Source organism: Nanorana parkeri, unplaced genomic scaffold (assembly GCF_000935625.1).
Source record: "Nanorana parkeri isolate BGI_ZX_2015 unplaced genomic scaffold, ASM93562v1 scaffold350, whole genome shotgun sequence".
Lineage (NCBI taxonomy): Eukaryota > Metazoa > Chordata > Amphibia > Anura > Dicroglossidae > Nanorana > Nanorana parkeri.
In genome coordinates, this window is record NW_017306618.1 from 879,971 (window position 1) to 901,951 (window position 21,981).

The following is a 21,981-nucleotide window of genomic DNA, read 5'->3' on the forward strand; positions in this document are numbered from 1 at the left end:
TTAAGTCCCCGCCCCCCACATACACACGTAGATATGCGTCGGGTGCGCCTATGTGCGAAAACGACGATTGCGCCTATTGTGCCGCACATGTTACGTATCGCCGCAAATGTCAGAGTGAGAGCAATAATTCTAGAGCCATTAATCACTGATAACACTAAACTGATGAGCAGTAAAAGCATTTTAATCGTCGCGTATGGGCGTTTTTTGCGATTTTGCGGGCGCACGCAATTTTAAGGCTTGACATGTTTGGTGTCTACCCGACGTGACCCCGATTTTTATGTTGTACTAAAAATATGGGTAAGAATAAATGTTTTATAACATAGGGAAACTTTTTTTTGTTGAATGGCGCCAGCCTCAGGCAATATATCAGCCGCCATTCAACATACATTCTGGACATCCTGATCCTCCTCACAGGCCGGTTCACATCTGGTTCCCAGACCCACATAAGTAAGTACATTATACATATATATTTATTGTTCCTGTCACCTTCCCTGATATGTTCGGTCCAGGCAGTCCTGTGCCTGCGACCCTGGGATATAAGAATGAAGGCATGCTGGGACTTGCAGTTCAACTACAACCAGCATGCCTTTATTGCCCCTGTACACCTCTCCACCTCACCCAGGGAACTACATGTCCCAGCATGCCCTTATGGTCTTTGTACACCGTCCCCCACATAAATCACCCAGGGAACTACAAGTTCCAGCATGCAAGCCCCCTGCAGTAGTTCCCTGCGTGATATGTGAGAGTTGTACAGGGACAGTGAGTGCATGCTGGGACTTGTAGTTCCCTGTATGATAGAAGGCTATTTTACTTTCCTCATGAAAATACAATGCAGTACAGTACAAAAGTACAGTAACTTTTGAACTCAACTATATTCTATTCAATGTTTCTATAATGACTTTGTATTACTAGTACTTTTATGAGGACAGTAATTAAAACAGCCTTCTATCATACAGGGAACTACAAGTCGCAGCTGAACTGCCGACTTGTAGTTTCCTAGTAGTACAATGACATTATAGAACATGAAAAAAAAAATTGCCCCTGTACACCTCTCCACATCACCCAGGGAACTACATGTCCCAGCATGCCCTTATGGTCTTTGTACACCGTCCCCCACATAAATCACCCAGGGAACTACAAGTTCCAGCATGCAAGCCCCCTGCAGTAGTTCCCTGCGTGATATGTGAGAGTTGTACAGGGACAGTGAGTGCATGCTGGGACTTGTAGTTCCCTGTATGATAGAAGGCTATTTTACTTTCCTCATGAAAATACAATGCAGTACAGTACAATAGTACAGTAACTTTTGAACTCAACTATATTCTATTCAATGTTTCTATAATGACTTTGTATTACTAGTACTTTCATGAGGACAGTAATTAAAACAGCCTTCTATCATACAGGGAACTACAAGTCGCAGCTGAACTGCCGACTTGTAGTTTCCTAGTAGTACAATGACATTATAGAACATGAAATAGAATATAGACAGTTTCAGCCATATTCTATTCCATGTTCTATAGCTTGAGCAGGGTGCTGTAAAAAAAACATACCGGCGTGGGGGGAACAGCGGCCGGGTACATCGAGGCGGGTCTCTGTATCAGGTGGCTGCTGCTGGGTCCTCGCAGCTGAGGTAACGAAGGGAGGGGGGAGGAGTCCGGTGATGTCGCGGACATCGACGTCAACGGACTCCTCCTTCCCTTCGTTACCCATCACGGACAACTACATCACCCGACTCCTCCCCCCTTCCCTTCGTTAGCCGACAGAACCACTCGGGGAGGGGGGGGAGGAGTCTGGTGACGTCGATGTCCGTGACGTCACCGGATCTCCAATGGAAGCCGGCGGAGAGGTGAGTACTTTGATCGATCAAAATAATTTTGATCGATCAAAGAAATTAACGATTAATCGACGGATTAATCGTTAATTTCCGCACCCCTAATATATATATATATATATATATACATATATAATCAACTGTTTTATCTGCCAAAGGATTTGCATTTCTAACCATTGTTCTGATATTTATATGGCATGGTCGGGTGGATGGCACTGCTTTCTCTGTTGAGTCAGCTCCAGTCAGCCTGCTGACTGGACAACGAAGGAACAGCAGCAGTCTGATAAAGACATCTCTCTGCTCATTTGCATGCAGCACACCAGATTGGCTTCCAGTTCTCCCCTTGTCTTTTCGAGTCTATATGTTGCTGTACAGGGGGTTCTTTATTTGGAACTGTCTTTTTATTAAAGGAGAACTACGGGGTCAGTGTTTTCCCCCATAGTTCTCCTTGGGGTAACCGAAGGACACAAACTAGCGTCCTCCCGTTTCCCTAAGCTCAGTATACCACGAGCTACAGCTCGTGGTATACTGGGACGCCGCACCTGGAGCGGATCCCGACTTAGATGACGGGATCCGCCCAGCTGCATGAGTGACAGCTGGCTCTGCCTATCTAGAGGCAGAGCCAGCTGTACCCGTCCCCTCCCCCGTCCGTTCCGCCAGTCAGCGCTGGCAGATCGGAGCGGGGAGAGGGGAATCCAGCCCCTCCCCCTGTCACGGCAGAGAGCCGTGACAGGATCGAGAGGTGAGGGAACACGGTATGTGTTCCCTCACCTCCCGATCTACTGAGCCGACCTGTGACAGTCTCATTGTCACAGGTCGGCTTAGAACTATGAGGTGAGTGGAAATCACTCATCTCATAGTTCTCCTTTAAAGATTATCAAAGAACAAAACATATAAACATAATAAATGTAGCAACAAAAATGTAAATGTGAAAATACAGTAAACAGAACTGTAAATACACAGTCTAATATAGACACTCCTCGGATTACGATCGGGTTTCGATCTGGGAAAATCCATCGTAGCCTGAAAATATTGCAAACCGAGGAGTTTACTTGTGTACCATAATGCCGCGGTCAGCAGCAAAAAGTACACAATGGGAATCAATAGCAAGACTCCTATTGGCTATTTCAAATTGCAATAGCTAATAGCAGGCTAGCTATTGAATCCCCGCCAACTAAGAGGAGGAGTGGACCTGAGAGAGAAAAAGTTCTCTCTCAGGTCTGCTCCTCCGCTCAGTGGGCGGGTGCAATAGCCAGCCTGCTATTGGCTATTGCAATTTGAAATGGCCAATGGCAGTCTTGCTATCGATCCCAGCTGTTTATACCGTGTTTCCCCGAAAAAAAGACACTGTCTTAATTTATTTTTTTTCACGAAAAAAGACACTAGGTCTTATTTTCGGGGGATGTCTTACCTGGCTGCAGCTGTTCGCTCTGCCGTCCAGGGAGCCACAAACAGGTGGGTGGGCATACAGGCGGGGCGAGTCTGGCAGGGGGGCGCGAGGGAGCTGCCTCTCCGCTTTGAACCATCTCCCAACCACAAGGAGAAACAGACGAGGGGGCGGGCATGCGTGCGGCCGGAGGGGCGTGTCTGGTACGGGGGCGGGAGGGAGCTGCCTCTCCGCTCTGATGTCATCCAGAGAGCAACAGCGTGCGGGTAGGTGGACGGGCGAGGGGGCGGGAGGGAGCTGCGGCCGGTCTTCACATGTGAAATTGAATTACATGTGCAGCTACCCCGAAGGTAAGACCTAGCGCTATCTTCAGGGATGTCTGTAATATAAGACCTACCCCGAACCAGGTCTTATTTTCGGGGTAGGTCTTATATTACAGAAATCCCAGAAGATAGCGCTAGGTCTTATTTTCGGGGAAACACGGTATTCACCTGCCGGCTGCGAAAGTGAGACGGCAGGTGAATAGGGAAGAGTGAGCTTTGAGTGGTGACTACTTTACAACACACACAGGGACCATGGGGAACAAAAGTAGCCACCCTCCAGAAGCCACCCTGTCAGCATCATTTCAGAGATGGTTTGAGGATCCACAGCCAAGTGATACTCAAATAAGATACATTTTTGTTAATAGTTAAGGTACTTGAATGTATTTTTAAGATTTAAGTCCTGAGTTTAGTGTCACTTTAAGAGATTCTCCTGGGTAACAAGAAATCCCATCTGCAGACCTTCCTTCCTGTGCTATGGTAGAATCACATGTTCTGGTTTGAGGCTGAAAATCCAGCAAAACAAAGCAAAACATTAGCAAAAAGTTCAAACACATGTCTTGAGGGGCGGAGTTGAGACTCCCAGCTCACAGAATAGGGATAATCCCAGATGTAAAAATAGGAGAGAGCCCTCCGCACACCTTGCAGCAGTCCCGGCCAATTAAAGGATGATGGTGCTCGAAGTGACTCGATTCACGGATGGCACCGTCAATATAAAAATATGTCATACTTTCTGCCTTGAAGAAGGGACCCTGTGCGGCCCCGAAACGTCGGCTTCTTTATGACGCTTTTTGTCCAATAAAGGGACATTTCTGCTTTCAAGTATCGAGTGCTGGTGACTTTTTGTTTTTTACTAGGGATAATCCCAGACTTCACTGTGAAGAAACCATATTAGCTGACTCTATCTTTGCCTGGGGTGCCTCTTGGAAAAAAAAAGTTGCTGTGGTTTTATTCAGCACACTTAACATTCCTTTAATGCTCCTGTACAAGATAATAATCATAATGCTAAAATTGTTGTAATTGTACAAAATAATTACAACTGACCCCCCTCCCTCCTCACCCTCCCCACCCACAGCTTCTATAGAGTTCAGGGATGGCACAATTAAGCACATGGTGATAAGCATTAGAGGCACAGTATGCAGATTCCTCAACCACAGCCTACTCAATGTCATACATATTCATGTATGCGTACCGTCATTTATAAGGAAAAGTGACATGAAGTATCGCTCCACTTAAAAGATAAAACTTTGACTACATTCTTTCCTTATAGGCCGCGACACACGGTACAGCGCAATGTGCCTGCAAGACATGTCACTTTGTTAAATAGCTTATACAGTAACCCATCAAATGACTCAACTCCTGCTTTGAGAAATGGCATATCCAACTAATGCCGGAGCTTGAATTTTATTCAGTAATGGAATCTACAATATGAAACGCAATTTTATAAAAATCTCTATTTCTAAGTAAGAAAAAAAAGAGAAAGTAAATCCTGACAACACATGGGCTACAAATAGGTAATTGTTGGAATATAAGAGCCACAAACTGTCACTACAACAGGCAGGCAGCAAATGGGCAATTGTTGCAATATGCAGGTAAAGAAAATGTGACAATAATTATTAGCTATAACTAGCTCAGTCTACACTTCCCCATCCTCACATACACCATAACCTTACCATTAACCCCATCACATCTGCAATCTATAGATAAAGCTAGATTTAAAGTGACACTAAACTCAGAAGTTAAAACTTAAAAATACATTCAAGCACCTTAACTATTAAAAGAAATGTCTCTTATTTGTGTATCACTCGGCTGTAGATCCTCAAATCATCTCTGAATTGGTGCTGACACTGTCCTTCCTTCTGCAGGGTGGCTACTTTTGTTCCCCATGGTCCCTGTGTGTGTTGTAAAGTAGTCACCGCTCCAAGCTCACTCCTGTGATGGACTACAATCTCAATACAAATTGGAAAACTAAACATGAGGTTGTAGTCCATCACTGTAAAAGATACAATTCAGAAAGATCAAGTATCCCACCGGCAGTACGAGCCCATATCTACCGCTCCGCTATCAGACACCACATCTGCTTTTCACTGCAAAAGTTTAAAAAGATGCTGGAGCCGGGCCAGAAAATTGTCAGCTACAAACTGCAGCCCTGAACCTTCACAAGACTCCACGGAGGAAATTACATCTATTAGCCTGATCAGGGAAAATGGGGACATCTGAAAAATTAGACTACATAGCAGTCAGGGGCAGACTATTAAACTCCAGCTGTTGAGGTATAATGAATACTAGCACGCGGTCCCAGCCTGCAGAGTGCAATGCAAAGTGCAATGTGCTCCAGTTCCCCAATCTAGTTGTACGGAGTGGCTAATACTTCACCGACATACATTTACATTCTGGCAGCAGAGAGTCTCAGGGCAGTAATGGTCTTCAAAACTACGGTCTTCTTTTAAAAATCTGGTCCTACAGACTTGAAGGAGGTATTAACGACGAAATGTTTTTATGCTATTTTAAAGGCTAATTCCACTTTCCCAGGTGAATTTGGAAACATTTAATTGCCCCTCCAATCTGGCCCCCTCTCCCCCCAAACTATACTTACTTCTGGACGAACACTTCTTCCCCTCCGCCGGTGCCGGTGTACTACCCGTACTCTGTACACAACAGTGCAGCCCTGTGCTCTGTATTTTCAATTTCGCTCAAAAATGGAGAGTTTAGTGTGGATGGGGGACTCGACTGATTTCTCTCAATTACAGACAGAATGTCTGAAAGAATTTGCAAAAAATAAATAAATCAAATATAATAATAATAAATAATGACAGCAATAATAATACCTGCATTTATTTTTATTTCATTTATAAAATACATATTATATTTATGTATTTATTTTATTTTTAAACAAAACTTCTAAATATAATTTTAAAGAAAGTGCTATAAAAGTAGGAAATCTATCATCCACTGCCTGACCAACAGATCAAAATGCAACACGGACACAAATAGAAATGTCCAAAAAAACTTTTATAATGCAATCAAACAAAATGGTTGCGACAGCGGCAGAGGTCATAGGTCAGTCTTTGTAAATAACAACTGCAAGCTTACAAACCTCTGGTCTGAAAGTCATTTGCTACTTGTGGTTTGTGGTTTTCATGCTCAATAAATAGTATGCATGAGTCTCAGAATTAAGAGATCCCGATTAATATTTCAACATGAACTGTAGCATGGCTGAAACAAAACAACAAATGAAATCAAGAAGTAGGCCAGCTTCAATGTATTGTGACACGTCCTTGGAAATGAGGGGACTTTGAACGCACAAAGCAGGGGTCTCTATGTATATAATTGGAATAACCTTAAAATAATTAACAGCCAATGCATCATATTAGGAAAGGGCAAACTCCAACAGGACTACAAGTCAATACATTATTCTTGAAGCCTCTGGCATTGACGTTCTAGCTCGTGAATAACCCACACATCTGCGTGGGGCATCTAAATATATCGTACTTCCCCCACAAATCGAAGATTTCAAAATTAGGATGTCTAGGGACATATTCCCCACAATAATTATATTTTGTATGTCATTTAATCACTTCTATTCCATATATCCCATTATACTCTCAGATCTTGGGTATGAGCCAATTAACCTATCAGTATCAATTTATATTGTTGGAAGCAACCAGAGCATATCCAGTCTTGCACATTGGACAACAGATAATAATGGTACTTTTGGGCACATGTCCATTTTGCAGCAATGAGGTTACAGATTAGGGCTGCAACAACTAATCGATTATTAAAAAAGTTGTCAACTTTTTCAATAATCATTTAATCGGCTTCCGATCTGTTGGCCCTGTTCATGGCTCCACACACGCTGCGCGCCGCACCTCCTCCCCAACTCACGCTCACTGCTGCCAGACCCGCCCGCATCCACGTTCTACACGCCGCACCTCCTTCCCGCCTCACACTCCACGATCGGCACAGGGACGCGGGAAAAAGATAGTTTTTTGTGGTGTATTTGGGGTCATTTAGCTTATTATTATTAAACATATAGCACCAACATTTTGTACAGCACTTTACAAAATAAAGGGAGACAGTACAGTTGCAATGTCAATAGAGAAGGGTTAGGCCCGTTTCAGACGGGCGGTCCTATTAGGTCCACCTGTCAGTTTTTCAGGCGGACCCATTCGGATGCCCCAGGGGGCAGTTAGATATAGACTGACGGGTGTCTCTTAACATCCGATTCCCCGTAGGTCAACATGGGGTCCAGTCATTTCAGTTTTTCTGGATAGACATCGATGTCACAGCGGTGACATATGATCCGTACCTCTCCGATCAGGAGGTAATCCATGCATGAATTCCCTTCTGATCAGATAGCGTGAAAGGGGCCTCAGGCGGACCCTGCTCATTAGAGCTTACAATCTAAAAAATAAAAAGTTTATGGAGTTCTTTGTATGCGTTTATTTTTACTTTTTTGTGCGCATGTTTGATCACTATTTGTGAACTCAAGTTTTAGGCTAGGTCCACATCTGGGGTGATTCCTCACTGCGCGGCAATTGTGCACAAAACCGCTCGGATTGCGGGGCGGTCACGGAGTCGCCCACCACAGCCGATTGCGCTGGTGGTGCTATTAATTTCGAATGGCACCCCAGTCGTGCCAGGCGGATCGCACTATTTCCCGCCGCAATTCCGCCTCCGCAATAAAACACACTTGCGACTAAAAAAGGTGCGTGTCGTGTGTCACAAAAAAAAAAAAAGATACTTCTATTGTAACCCCATTGAAATCAATGGTGCCGCACGGAAGTCGCTATGTGCACCGCGGGTCCCGGGATCGCTCAGATCTGAACCTAGCCTTACATTTGTTTTGGGTTTTTTTCCACTGTAAAAAAATAACAACAACAGGTTCTGGATAGCTAAAAGGAGCTTCTTTAACCCTTTGAACTTATTTAAAGCCTTAAGCACCCTCAAGAAACACATTAATTTCATGTTCTCTTTTGCCAAAATTTTAACAAAATCTCTCAGCTTTTGCCAAAATCTTGAGTACATGAAAACTCAGTTTCGGTGTTTAGAGGGTAAAAACTTGGTTCATCTTAGATTAGAAAACATTTGGCTGGATTAAAGAGGGAAAAGTAATGTCTCAAATTGTAATTCAAAATCATCTACAATTTTGTTTCACCCTAAACACATATGAATACAAAGTTCCACATGTAGAGACTATAATTGAAGCTGGCACATTTCTGTATCATCCAGGAGCCAGAGGACCCAGACAACATAAGGTTTGGTTACTAAAAAGATTAAAAAAAGCTCAGAAAAACAAGGTCTTTAGTTCTAACACCAGTCAGGCATGCATACATTTATTTATTTTTGATTCAGTCAGAATTTTCGGTCATATTTTCTATCAATGCATCCCACATGTTTGCTGGTTTTCTTTGATCCAAATTACGAGTTCATCTTCATTTTAGCCAAAGAATAAAAACTGACTGAAAACTATCCAAAATTTCTCAAACGTGTTTAATTTTTTGCAGATACCGACAGACTAACACAACAATGGGATTGTCTAAGGATCAAACTGGCGAGAGATTTTCTATAAAAGTGAGAAAGTCAAAATGTTTTTAAGCCATTTCAAATGCTGATGAAATCATTTACAGTGGACATTGCTTCTTGAGGTTAAAAAGTTTTAGCTTCATGTAGAATCAGCTGGTCCCCTGAGCACTGGTCCTGATATCCTGTTTTAGGGTGAATACTTTCCCTTGGAGGATCCCACGGAGCTACCCTTGTGTGTGCTAGTAAGCTGTCTGTCTCTACAAAGACACAGCCAGACAAACCACACCAAGCCCAGAGTCCTCCTTCCTCCCTCATTTCTATAAAAAGCTAGTAGATAATTGGTGCTGGAGTCTGCTCTGTCCCTTGTGATCTTGTACTGGACAGGACGTTTAGGGAAGCCTAGCTGAGAGAGTTGGCGCTGTTTGGAAACATTATTAAGTGCTTGGGCAAAATGGATGTATTTGTCAGTAATTGGATATGCAGAGCCCAAATAGCAGGGGCACACACCTTAGGATAGCGTACTCAGGAGAAGAATCAGGCACAGATTCCAAAAACATGGCACAAAAGGGTAAATCCAATAATCATAGTCAAATGAAGCATAAGGTCAGGGCAGGCAGCAAAGGATCAAACTTGATAAACGAAGCAAAAGGTCAGATAGATAATGGACCCACACGGCTAGTAACTGGAACACACTGTGGATAGCTCTGATACAACTGAGCGCTCTCTCTCTCTGGAACCTTGCAGCCTTATAGTGATCAAACAGGAACTGATGTCAGGAGGTGTGGCAGAAGGGATGCAATTACGGTCCATAACAGGAAGCCCCCAGTGCTGCCATTTTGATGTAAGGATCCCATTAAACATGTGCAAGAGGCCTCACTATTTTCATGCGGGGAAGTTATAGGACACAAGTGACTGACAAGAGTGCCATCACCGACATGCTGCGATTACGAGGACCCCCGCGGTTGATACAGGTACGTTGAGAATTGTGACAGTATTCCACAGAAAATTTCAGGGAAAGGTAAACTTAGTTTTGCTCATCCATAGGGCTCTTCAAAATTAAAACCAGAGAGGATTATGCAAAGTCCTCTAATGGCAGGAATCCTATAGACAAATTCTGCATTGACACTATAAAGTCTAAACGGCTATAACAAAGAACAAGTTGCAAATACAAAAACCCTATTACTATCTGCACATTATGATCTAAACAGCGTTCTCTTCTAAAAGGCCGGTGTGTACAGTATTCTATTATCCAGGAGAAAATATATATATAGAGCTCTGTATGCAAATAAACATTCAAATAAGCTGTTGCTGACGGTAGCAAAGCCTTGCGTTCCGAGTTAATTTCCATGTTTTAATAATAGGCAGTGTAGCCTCAGCGTTCAGATCAATGTCAACAGCAGCATTACAAAAAAAAACCCAGTGAATACAAAGTCAAACAGAAATAGAAATTAATTAGCTTGTCATCTTTTGCCTTTTTTCACTGTCGTATAATGGAGGGAAAAAAAGGAATTGTTGTGTTAACAGATCATAATAAAATATTCCCATAGGCAATCTTGAAGGCCAAGTAAATATATAACAGATCCATCAACTCATCACCGCTATTTCAATTGGAACTGCTAGCTTGCCCTATTTACTTTCCAACAATTTAATATGATACACTCTATAGCTAAAACTTAAAGTGACATTATACCCTCAGATTTTTAAACATAAAAACAATACTGTAATGTGTGCCTTACTGTAATCCATGGTTGTTTCCCTTCTCTTTGCTGCTCTTCCTTTTAAATCTGTATCTGTTCTCATGCTGGGCAGAACTTCTGTTTTGCAGCAGACTGCCTTGTCTCAGGAATAGATACACGGTGTCTGTGTATATGTTTGTATAGGCTTGTAACCTGAGCCAGCACTACAGGAAGAGACCCTGAGCTGAAAAGGGAAGTTCTCCCCAAGCATGAGAAGATATGAGGATTTAAAAGGAAGAGCAGCAAAGAGAAGGGAAACAACCATGAATTACAGTAAGGCACACATTACAGTATTGGTTTATGTTAAAAAAATCTGAGGGTTTAATGTCACTTTAAAGTGACACTAAACACAGGAGTTAGATCTTAAAATGCATTAAAAGTGCCTTATCTATTAACAAAAATGTATCTTATTTGTGTATCACTCGGCTGTAGATCCTCAAATTATCTCTGAATTGGTGCTGACACTGTCCTTCCTTCTGGAGGGTGGCTACTTTTGTTCCCCATGGTCCCTGTGTGTGTTGTAAAGTAGCCACCGCTCCAAGCTCACTCCTGTGATGGAATACAATCTCATGTTTAGTTTACTCATTTGTATTGAGATATGTAGGTATTTTGAAATGTCTAATAAAAATATCTACTCTATTTAAATTTGCAGCCACCTGTGAAAAAAAAGCAAAAAAGTAAAATACAGCTTGTAACCTTGTGAAAATGTCTCACCATACATGATAGAACTATCAGGATACGTGTAATTATAGCGAAGTTGATTGAAGTTATTAGATGCTTGCATATACTGTACTTAAACACATTTTCAGAAGCTCCCCAAAAGACCCCTCAGTTTCCCAAGACCCCAGGCACTCAATATGCAATTATGATCGAAACAATGGAAACCAACAGCTGTCCCACCCTTCTCTTAGATTCCCGCCAACAGGATGAGATGCCTTAGTGACCAACAGGACGCTTTAGCATAAGACCCACCAGTTCTTTCCTTGCCGAAGTCTAAATTTGAATATTAGAGCATTGGTGGAAACATGTTTTAGGATGATTTGTATATGTGTAGGCACCCAAAGGGAATGGCATTGCATTACTGATGGCAGTTTATCATACTGACCATGAGTACAAGCGTAGTTTAAAACAGTGGAGCAAATAGGACGGCACAAAAGCTCCCACACCATATACTGTACAGTACACTGTCTGGCCAAAAAAAAAGTTGGTCACCACTTGGATTTCGCTAAGCAAAAAGGTCAGAGTCTGCCATTGGATAAGCGTTATGATCTGGGGTTACTTCAGTTGGTCAGATCTAGGTTCAGCAATGTTATTTCCCTAAAAAATGAGGTCAGCTGTCTACCTGAATATACTGAATAATCAGGTTTTTCCATCGATTGATTTTTTCTTCCCTGATGGCGCATTGGGCATATTCCAAGATGACAATGTCAGGATTTATCGGGCTCAGATTGTGAAAGAGTGGTTCAGGGGCATGAGAGGTCATTGTCACACATGGATTGGCCACCACAGAGTCCAGACCTCTTAGCCCCATTGAGAATCTTTGGGATGTGCTGCAGAAGTGGTCTGACTCTCCCATCATCACTACAAGATCTTGATGAAATATGAATACAACTATGGATGGAAATAAATGTTGTGACATTGGATACGCTTATGGAAACGATGCCATTGGGAATGCATGCGGTAATCAAAACAAAAGGAGGTCCAACTAAGTATTAGTGTGTTGACTTCTTTTTGACCAGGCAGTCTATATGGGGTCATTCCAACTTCTTTCTACTGTTCTTTAATGCGGATAATGATTCATTCAAACACATTTACATTTCACATATTTCTCACGATATCCAAATTCCGTTAGATGTACAAGAAACATAATTCAGACGCCCGATTGCTAGAGCTGGCACATAAGAGACAAATGATAAGTAAGTTTGGGACTCTACGAATACTGTGTTTCATATTAATCTGGATTTACTCTGACGGTATAAAAACACAGATGTCTTTATTCTGGAGCCAATCCCAAGCCTCAAATATTATATTTTTCGGAGGGAAATACTTTGAATTCTTCTACTGCTATAGGCAAGCTACTTTTTGGTGGTGTCTCTAATGTTTACATCTTAGAGCTTCAAGAGGTTTAAAGTGCATTTATATCTTAACAGTGAACTTCTCTTCTTTTCTCCCTTTTGGGTTTTTAAACATACCTTTGAAAGTTGTTTCATTTGTTTGATAAATGTGATTAAAAAAACCTGTTGATCCTGCCAGAAATCTTGTATGCCAATATCATCATGTGCTCTTTGTTGTGATACAGAAACCACCTGCATTCCATACAGTGTTATGACCACTTGCATCAGAGTGACAACAATGTTTGGCGCCGTGTAAATCCTCAAAATCACAATAGATAGGTCACCAGCACTTTCTCGCATTTAGCACTGGACCCTGCGTGGCCCCCAAGCATTGGCCATATGCCCTGTATGTGACATATTTACAATAAATCAGACTACATTTGCACCTTGAATGCTTGAGTGTTGGTTACTCCTCTTTTATGTGCTCTTTGCTGGCTGGTATCAGATGGCACTGCTCCCAGTTCTCTATGCTGACCACATAACACCTCCCTCATATTATAGCAAAGAGGAGAGGGGAGAGTGTTCTGTAGCTCTGTCCTAGGGTGACAGCCTAGGGTAGCATTTCTCAGCCGGCTGCTTTTAATAGTATGCAAAATCTTGAGGCACCCCAGTCTACAATGACATGTGGTGCATCCAAAATCAATACCAGACCCTTAGCCTGGAAAATTATCTGGTATAGGTTTTAATGGGGACACCAGGCAAAAAAAAAAAAGATGACGTGGAGTTTCGCCCATGACATGACAGGAGTCCCACTCCTTGCACTTCAGAGTCCCCTTTTCACAGCAGAGTTTCTCTTTCACATCAGAGTCCCTCCTTCACACCAGAGCCCCCCCCCCCCCACTTTGCATCAGAGTCCCTCCTTCACATCAGAAGCCCCCCTTCACAACACAGTAAACCCATTTAAAATCAGAGTTCCCCCTTCACTTCAGAGTCCCCTCCAGTCAGAAGCCCCTATTTAGCAAAAATTTGAATGCACCTCGACAATGCCAGAAGGCAAACCAGGGTGCCGCGGCACCCTGGTTGGGAAAGGCTGACCTTAGGCAACGCTGCTCCTCCACAAATGCAGTATGTTGAATTAATTTGATCACCCTAAGACAGGAAGTGAGTTAATGTCAGGATCACCAGGTTCAAATAAAGGAACAAAGGCCGAAAATGAAAATTAATGCAGCCAACAGGTTAGGATTGATGAGATGCAATATATTACAGTTTTGTTCATGGGCTTAGATACGCTTTTAAGAACAGTCCGCTTTGACAAGATAACAGCTGACAAGCGAGCGGAAGGGGCGTCTGGAAGCTTGTCACAATCAGTGACATGTACTACCACGACCTCTAACTCTACCATTGCCATCGCTATCCGTCGCTGCTTAACCTCCACTTACATTAAATACCGTTAATCGAGCCGTTTCAACCAACACTTAAAAATAGCTGGATAGTCAGCGGCAGAAAGTGTGCAATTAAAGAAGAATGGAAATTCCACTATACTACACTCTGTGACAGCCAAAAGATGTAATTTTCTTTGTAGTATTATTCCGCTCTCTGTCCTTATTCAATGGTGAGCTGTCGTAGAGGGGTAAAGAGACATCTTCAAGAGAGTGCATGCGTATAGGGGGAAGGAAGCCAGAACAGAATTAAGGCTTATTGTTTGATGGTAAATCCAATAGTAATTATAGGTTAAAATACATTGTCACTGCTTTTTCGTTATACAATACTTATGTAATTGTTTTCAGTTTTATTCAGTAGTGGTTACATTTTAGTAGCAAAGTTCATTTTTGGCAAGCTAACGTATAAAGAGGAGAAAAGTGGATGGTATTATATAGCGGGATACATTTAGAAAAACCAAGGAGTCTGGACAGCTTGGCTCCGCACGTGCAGCTGTCTTATACTGATCTTGGGTATCTGTGCTCTGACTAGTTGATGAAATCTACAAGCCTTTTGCTCTTTGTTATCATCAACTATCATCAGCTTTTATTACAAGGAAAGCTGTGCTTTTGCACATGTACCCATGAGCACATACTCCGTTTTCATCCGCTCCCCCTCTGCTCCGATCTGATGCCAGGAACAAGGAAAATACCTGGTATTATTGGCTATGAAGGAGCATGTGACTCATGCCCCTTACTCTCATGTGACAACAATGATGCATGGTGACTGGCCCTCCTACTGTCAGGTGCCTGCCTGCCCAGCGCCCGTGTTGAAGCAGTGAGGAATTGAGCCTGGGTCTCTGAGTTGGTGGCACTGTAGCATTGCCTTTGAGCCACCAGGCTGACTGAGCTCTCCCTACAGATAATTACACAGCAGTTTTCCTCTGGGCTCTCTAGCTCCACCTAGTTACCAGCTGCAGTCAATCTGCAATCAGCCCAGCCTTCCAATAATGAACATTTCCTGTGCTCTAAGCCTGTTTATTTGGGTTTGTCCCTATATGCTGCTGTTGGATTGATCGCTGCAGATTATTAAGACTTTGGCCTGTTTCCTGACTATTCTCCTGGATCATGATTTTGTACCTGATCGCCAGTTTGTTGCCGACTCTGCCTGCCTGATTTTTATAATATGAGTTTCATGGGATTTGGTAATATGTAGGTAAGTGAGCACATAAGCGGAAGCCCAGTCAGCACCAATAAAATACATGGGTCCCTTTGGGCAGAATTCACTGCAATTCCTGTCCTATAGACACACAAAAAAACACAACAAAAAATTAGATGAAATCTTTTTTAAAGTGAAGGAAATCACCTCTTAGACAGCAGTCACTAAAGATTTTCTCTTAATTCTTCTCTATTCATTCTGGTAACAACTCAGAATTTTGGATTTTGCCTGAAAGTCCAAGGTGACCATTTTCACCAGGATAAGTACAGTGAATCTCCCTAGCTAGTACACAGACTGCAATTAAAACGGACAGCGGTTCTAACCCCTTACTACCATCTATACAAAAATCCAAGGAACATTTTGAGTTTCCATCCTCTCTGTTCCACTTATGTCAAGCTTCTGTACTTTTTGATGTCAATGCCTCTTCACATGGGTGAGCTCTACACACAGAGGACACCATCAATGTCCACAATAGCAACTGAAGATGAGAAGATGTTCCTAACAGCCACAGCAAGGCAAGCTCTATAGGAGTCAATGGGGATTTACTGTGCAAATGTGGGCGGGAGGAGATGTCCTCTGAGGGATGTCAAACAACAGAGCAAACCCATCAGAACTTGATGGCTATTCATCTGTGCACAGGGAGGTAGGGAGCAGTGATGTTAGTTTAAAAGGCCTTAAAGAAGAAGTGCATTTTATGAAGAGGAGGAAATGGCTACCTAGTAATTTACTAGTTTAACCTCCCTGGTGGTATTCCCGAGTGTAGCTCGGGGTTACTTTTTCATACCATAAGCGGTAACCCCCGAGCTACACTCGGGAAAGCTGCATAGCATTTACTTACCTTGTCCCTCGAGCTGCGCTGTGTTCTGCGGCCGATGCCGGCTTCCAGGTTCCGTCGCTTGCGAGCGTACGCGTCGCAGGGGGCGGAACCAGCGGGATATTTAAAAAAATAAATTAAGAAAAAAACGACAAAGACGAAAAACATTCGAAAAAAAATAGACAGAAAAATGACATGAAAAAAATTAAAAATCATACCGCCAGGGAGGTGAATGAGGAGTCTATTTCTTTTGCATACATTTTGTGATCACTTACATTTTGAATATGTTCGGTTTTCTTTACTTTTTCTATTCAGTAACTTGACTGCAAAGCTCCGGTGCTTCTCTGTGCTGTGGAAGGTCTGACAACAGTGCTGAAACCAAAGCTCCCATTACCTCTAGTTCAGGTGGCAACCATAAAATTTGGGATTTCACAGCTCAAATAAAGAGGGCACATCTCAATAGAGGTGACACAGCCAACAATAAAAACCTGACCGAAGTGGGTAGGGGTGGGGGGCTAACAGGGGTGATGAGGTGAGGCTGCGAGGGAGATATTTTTCTCTTTTTTGTAAATATGTTGGATACTAGTTCTTATCTCAAACATACGAAGTGATCTGATCGGAGATGCGCAGATCCCACTGAAATTCCATATCCTTGCTTCCCTCCGCAGTTGCACACACTGATCTCCATTTTCAGCAAGCTTGGTCATGGACTCCTCCGGAATAATCATCTTGGCAATTCAAACCATCTACTGAGGCTAGGTTCAGACCTGAGCGACACTCTGGGGTTACATTCGCCAGCAATAGCTAAAAAAAAAAGGTACAAGTACCTTTTTTGTGACACACATCTTTTTTGGACAATTCCTGTTCAATTGCACGGGTGGAATTGCGGCGGGAAACAGCGCAATCCACCCGGCGCGACTGGGGTGCCATTAGAAAATAATGGCACCCACAGCACAATCAGCTGTGGTGGGCGACTCCCTGACAGTGCGGTTTTGTGCACAATTTGTGAACTTGGCCTCAATGTTTTTCTTTTTTTCCATTTCAAGTGTGTAAGCTTTGTGAAATAAATTGTACAACTGTCTTGAAACATTTTGTAAAACTGTTTTTAATAAAGTGTTTTGGAAAACAAAAACCTGACAGAAGTTTTAATTGTTCTCTAGTCTGTCAAATTTAAAAACAAGGGGAAAAAAAGGCACATATGTAATATGCAAATGCTTGAATATGACTTGGAATCGGTCCCCTAAAATCAGAATAAAGATAGGCGAGACAACACTAGAAGCCAATCACATGTGGACGGGAGAAGAGAGCTGAGAGATGACCCCATCAGTCTGTAGCTTCTCCTTCCCTTTCTCATCAAGCCCTAAACCATTCTTACAAAAGACACTGAGAATAAGTGCGAAAACAACAGCATCTGCCAATGCATACCTTTGGGTACTTGGTGTTAAATATGCACGCAAGCTATTCATTAATGGGAGCTCCACTGGGGAAATCAGAGGTGGAAAAAGCTTTGGGGGTCCTAGTTATCATGCATAAAAAGGGAATGTACTCTACAGACAACTCTACAGACAAATCCATCATTTTGCCACTTTACAAAACACTGGTTTGGCCTCATCTTGAGTAGCAAGTTAAATTTTTGGTTATCAATTCACAGAAAAACAATTTCCTTAAACTAGAGAAAGTTCAAAGAAGGGCAATGGAACTAATAAAAGGGGCTGGAGGACCATCTTGAGTATGCGGTTAAATTTTGGTGACCAATCCACAGAAAGGACTGGAGTCCAGAGAAGGGCAACAAAACTAATAAAGAGGCTAGAGGAGCAAAGCTATGAGGAAAGATTGCAAACATTAAACTTGTTCTGGAAAGGAGGCGATTAGGAGGGGACATTATTGTAATGTACAAATTGTTCAATGGTGATGGTAATATCAGTCAAACTGTTTACTATTAGTTCACTAAAGAAGACAAGACGACAGCACCTAAAAGTGGAAGAAAAAAAGATTTAACTTTAACTGCGAAGGGGATTCTTTATGGTTAGAGTGGTAAAATTGTAGTGGTGTCAGCTGGGAGTATTGACTCATTCAAGAACCTTGTAGATGCTTTCTTCAGAGACTACATACAGGGGTACAGGCAGTGTTGTCCCTAGCCTTTTTGCCACCTGAGCGGGTGGGGAAGGTGTGAGCTCTAAGGGTGTCGCCCTCTGCAGGCTCTGCATCTCCCCGTTTGGCTCTTCGCAACCTAGGATGCTCTGGCTGGCACCCCAACCAGCTCCTGGTAACCAGGGACGTCACTGGTTGCCATGAGCTGGCTGGGACGCTGGCCAGATCGTCACAGGTTGCTAAGAGCTGAGAGGGGAGATGTGTATGGCCCGTACACATCTATGCCCGGCTTTTGCAACCTAGGATGCTCTAGTCGGAAAGGGGGCATCGGACACACATTGTGCAGCAGAGCGGCCATTAGACAACAAGCTTGCTGCTCTGCCTGCTGCTCCCCATATGACCAAAAGAGATGCCACCTGAAGCAACAGCCTCAGGCTGCCTCATTAATGGGATGGCCCTGAGTACAGGTACTCTTAGTGATTCATATACACACACACACACAAAAGGTTGAACTTGATGGACCTGTCTCTTTATTCAACCTCAAATACTATGCAACTGTGGAAACGGGGTGGTGACCTAGCTGTAATGAAAAACTGCATGAAGGACAAATAAGGTTACAAACCCAACTATGCAGTCTGGCAGGACTGTGTTAATATGAGGACTGGATAAACAAAAAAATACATATACAGGTAAAACAGTTCCCATATACAGTATGTATTTGAACGGTGTATTCAGCTGTTTGCCTGGAGTTCTGCTTTAGACCTCATTCACACGAGAAAAGGCTGGCATGTACAGCTCCATGCTGCGTGCACGGCCATATCGGGCAGCTCCCGGGAAGGACAGGTGCTGAGTGTAATTAGTACGCAGCCCTGTCCCTCTCTATGGGACCACGCGGCCGCACTATGCTCACCCGCCCTGCATGTCCGTGGATGGATCCGGTCTGCGTCCGAGCCAGGACACCCGCACCCATACGGACCTGCACTTGGGGTGAGCGTAGGGAGGCGTATGGCCTCGTAGTCCCATAGAGAAGGCCAGGGGCTGCATACTAATCACACTCAGCACCTGTCCTTCCCGAGAGTTGCCCGATACGGCCGTGCATGCAGCACAGAGCTGTACGCGCCGGATGTTTCTCGTGTGAATGAGCCCTTAAGATCCACACAATCAGCACCAAAGTCAACAAAAACTATAGATGCAGAATTATATCTCCATAAAATAATTAAAAAAAAAGAAAGGCTTTACGGTAAAATATATTGAACGCTGCGTAAATTGTACATGGGGATCATGTACTGTAGACTTTCCCTGTAGGTTTTTGTTCTCCGTAGGACCTGGACCCCAGCTTGCAGAACATTTTATAGAGATTAAAATATAAATCTCACTTAATGAATCCTTCCTTATAATTTCTTTTCTTTTCCCTGTGATGTGACCCTTTAAAAGATTCTGCTTACAGGCAGATATTTCAGTAGTAATTCACCCATACTGTCCTGATGTAATAGAATCCTATCATTCCTTCTCACCCATCTCCACCTGCGTCTCTGCCTTTTTTCTCCTCTTGTATTAGAAAGCGTTCTTTCCTTCATGTCAACATGCCCTCTAGCTCACCTACAGTTCCTGCTCTGGCGTTTGTCCTGTCTTTGCCCTATGATACCGCACGCCTTGAAATCCCGGGAACATAAATTCTAGCGCTGGTCCTGCCCCTCTCTGTTAGTTGACATAGCGGCCTGACCTTGGGTTCCCCTCTCTTGTTCCTCTCATTTCTCTTCCTCACTCGTAGCTCTCCCCTCTCCTGAACCTCATACATCAAACAGAAGTCCCTTATGAGATGGATGGTCATTGCATTCCAAGCAGAAGGCAACCATTAAAAAAAAAAAAAAAGATAATTAAGTATATCATGCAAGGAATGGGAAGTTTATGGGCCCCTTCACACCATCTTTTTGTGGTAACGCACGGCAACACACGTTGACACAATATGGTGCCATTCATTCTAAATGGCAACCCGACATGCCTGCCGATGGACAAACATACCATGCAAAAAAGTAGTGCGGTGGGTGCGTTGGGCTACTGTTCAGAATGAATGGCACGGCATTGTCACAATGCGTTTAACATGCACTGCTGCTCATTACTGTAAATAGATGGTGTCAACGGGCCCCAAGTGTTACAAACATTTCTTTAGCGTTACTAAAACATTTGCAAAGCACAAAAAAAAAGAAAAAGATTGCGTGACCTAGTAAAGTCATGTGACTGGGCTCTCCTCCAGTCACAGCGTTTTCTCTGCTGCGTTAAGCAGAGAGTATTCCGTAGCACAACGCAGCTTAAGCATAAAATGCGGCCCGCAGTGGAGCATCAATGAAGTGTATAGCAGAGAGCAGATACAGATATCCGCTCTCCATTAGAAATGGGACCCTAAAAATGTTTAGGATCGAACTAATGCATTCAAGTCGGACAGGTCCGAGTACTACATGGGTGCTGGCCCTTCATCCAACGCTTTCAGGATAGGGAAGTACAGAAGCACAGGAAATGTTTTCTGCTTGGTATAAAAGATGGCTTCCCTTGCTCCCTTTGTGAAATACATGCTTCTTGCTCATCATTGCAGAACACATGTAAGCTAAAATAGGAAACGTGTACACCTATATGGATGCTGGGGATGTGTTCTTCAAAGGTGCACCCACGCCTAAATTACAAATGAAACCTTGAGGTGCATACAGAGAGCATATCCTACATGATGAGTAGCTTTTTCATTTGTAAATCTGTGATCCTGGAAAGCACCCGCTGGTGATCCTGGAAAGCACATGCTGGTGATCCTGGAAAGCACCCGCTGGTGAACCTGGAAAGCACCCGCTGGTGAACCTGGAAAGCACCCGCTGGTGATCCTGGAAAGCACCCGCTGGTGAACCTGGAAAGCACCCGCTGGTGAACCTGGAAAACACCCGCTGGTAAACCTGGAAAGCACCCGCTGGTAAACCTGGAAAATTATGTTTGTTGCCTCTCACACATACGAAACCTGATGTAAAAATATCAGTGCTATAAAGGTTTCTCAAAGGCACCAATCAGATTCAAACCTGCTTGAATGCGATTGGTGATGCAGGAAGCAATGAGAGAGTAGGTTTCACAGCACAGTTTTCAGGACCTGAATGCTTACTTGCCCTCTATGGAGCTGCGAGTATGTAATCCACAAGGAACTATATACACATCTCAGATTATGGTCAATTGAATTCAGTATCGGTGATCCTGGAAAGCACCCGCTGGTGATCCTGGAAAGCACCCGCTGGTGAACCTGGAAAACACCCGCTGGTAAACCTGGAAAGCACCCGCTGGTAAACCTGGAAAATTATGTTTGTTGCCTCTCACACATACGAAACCTGATGTAAAAATATCAGTGCTATAAAGGTTTCTCAAAGGCACCAATCAGATTCAAACCTGCTTGAATGCGATTGGTGATGCAGGAAGCAATGAGAGAGTAGGTTTCACAGCACAGTTTTCAGGACCTGAATGCTTACTTGCCCTCTATGGAGCTGCGAGTATGTAATCCACAAGGAACTATATACACATCTCAGATTATGGTCAATTGAATTCAGTTTCTGACCTAAAGGA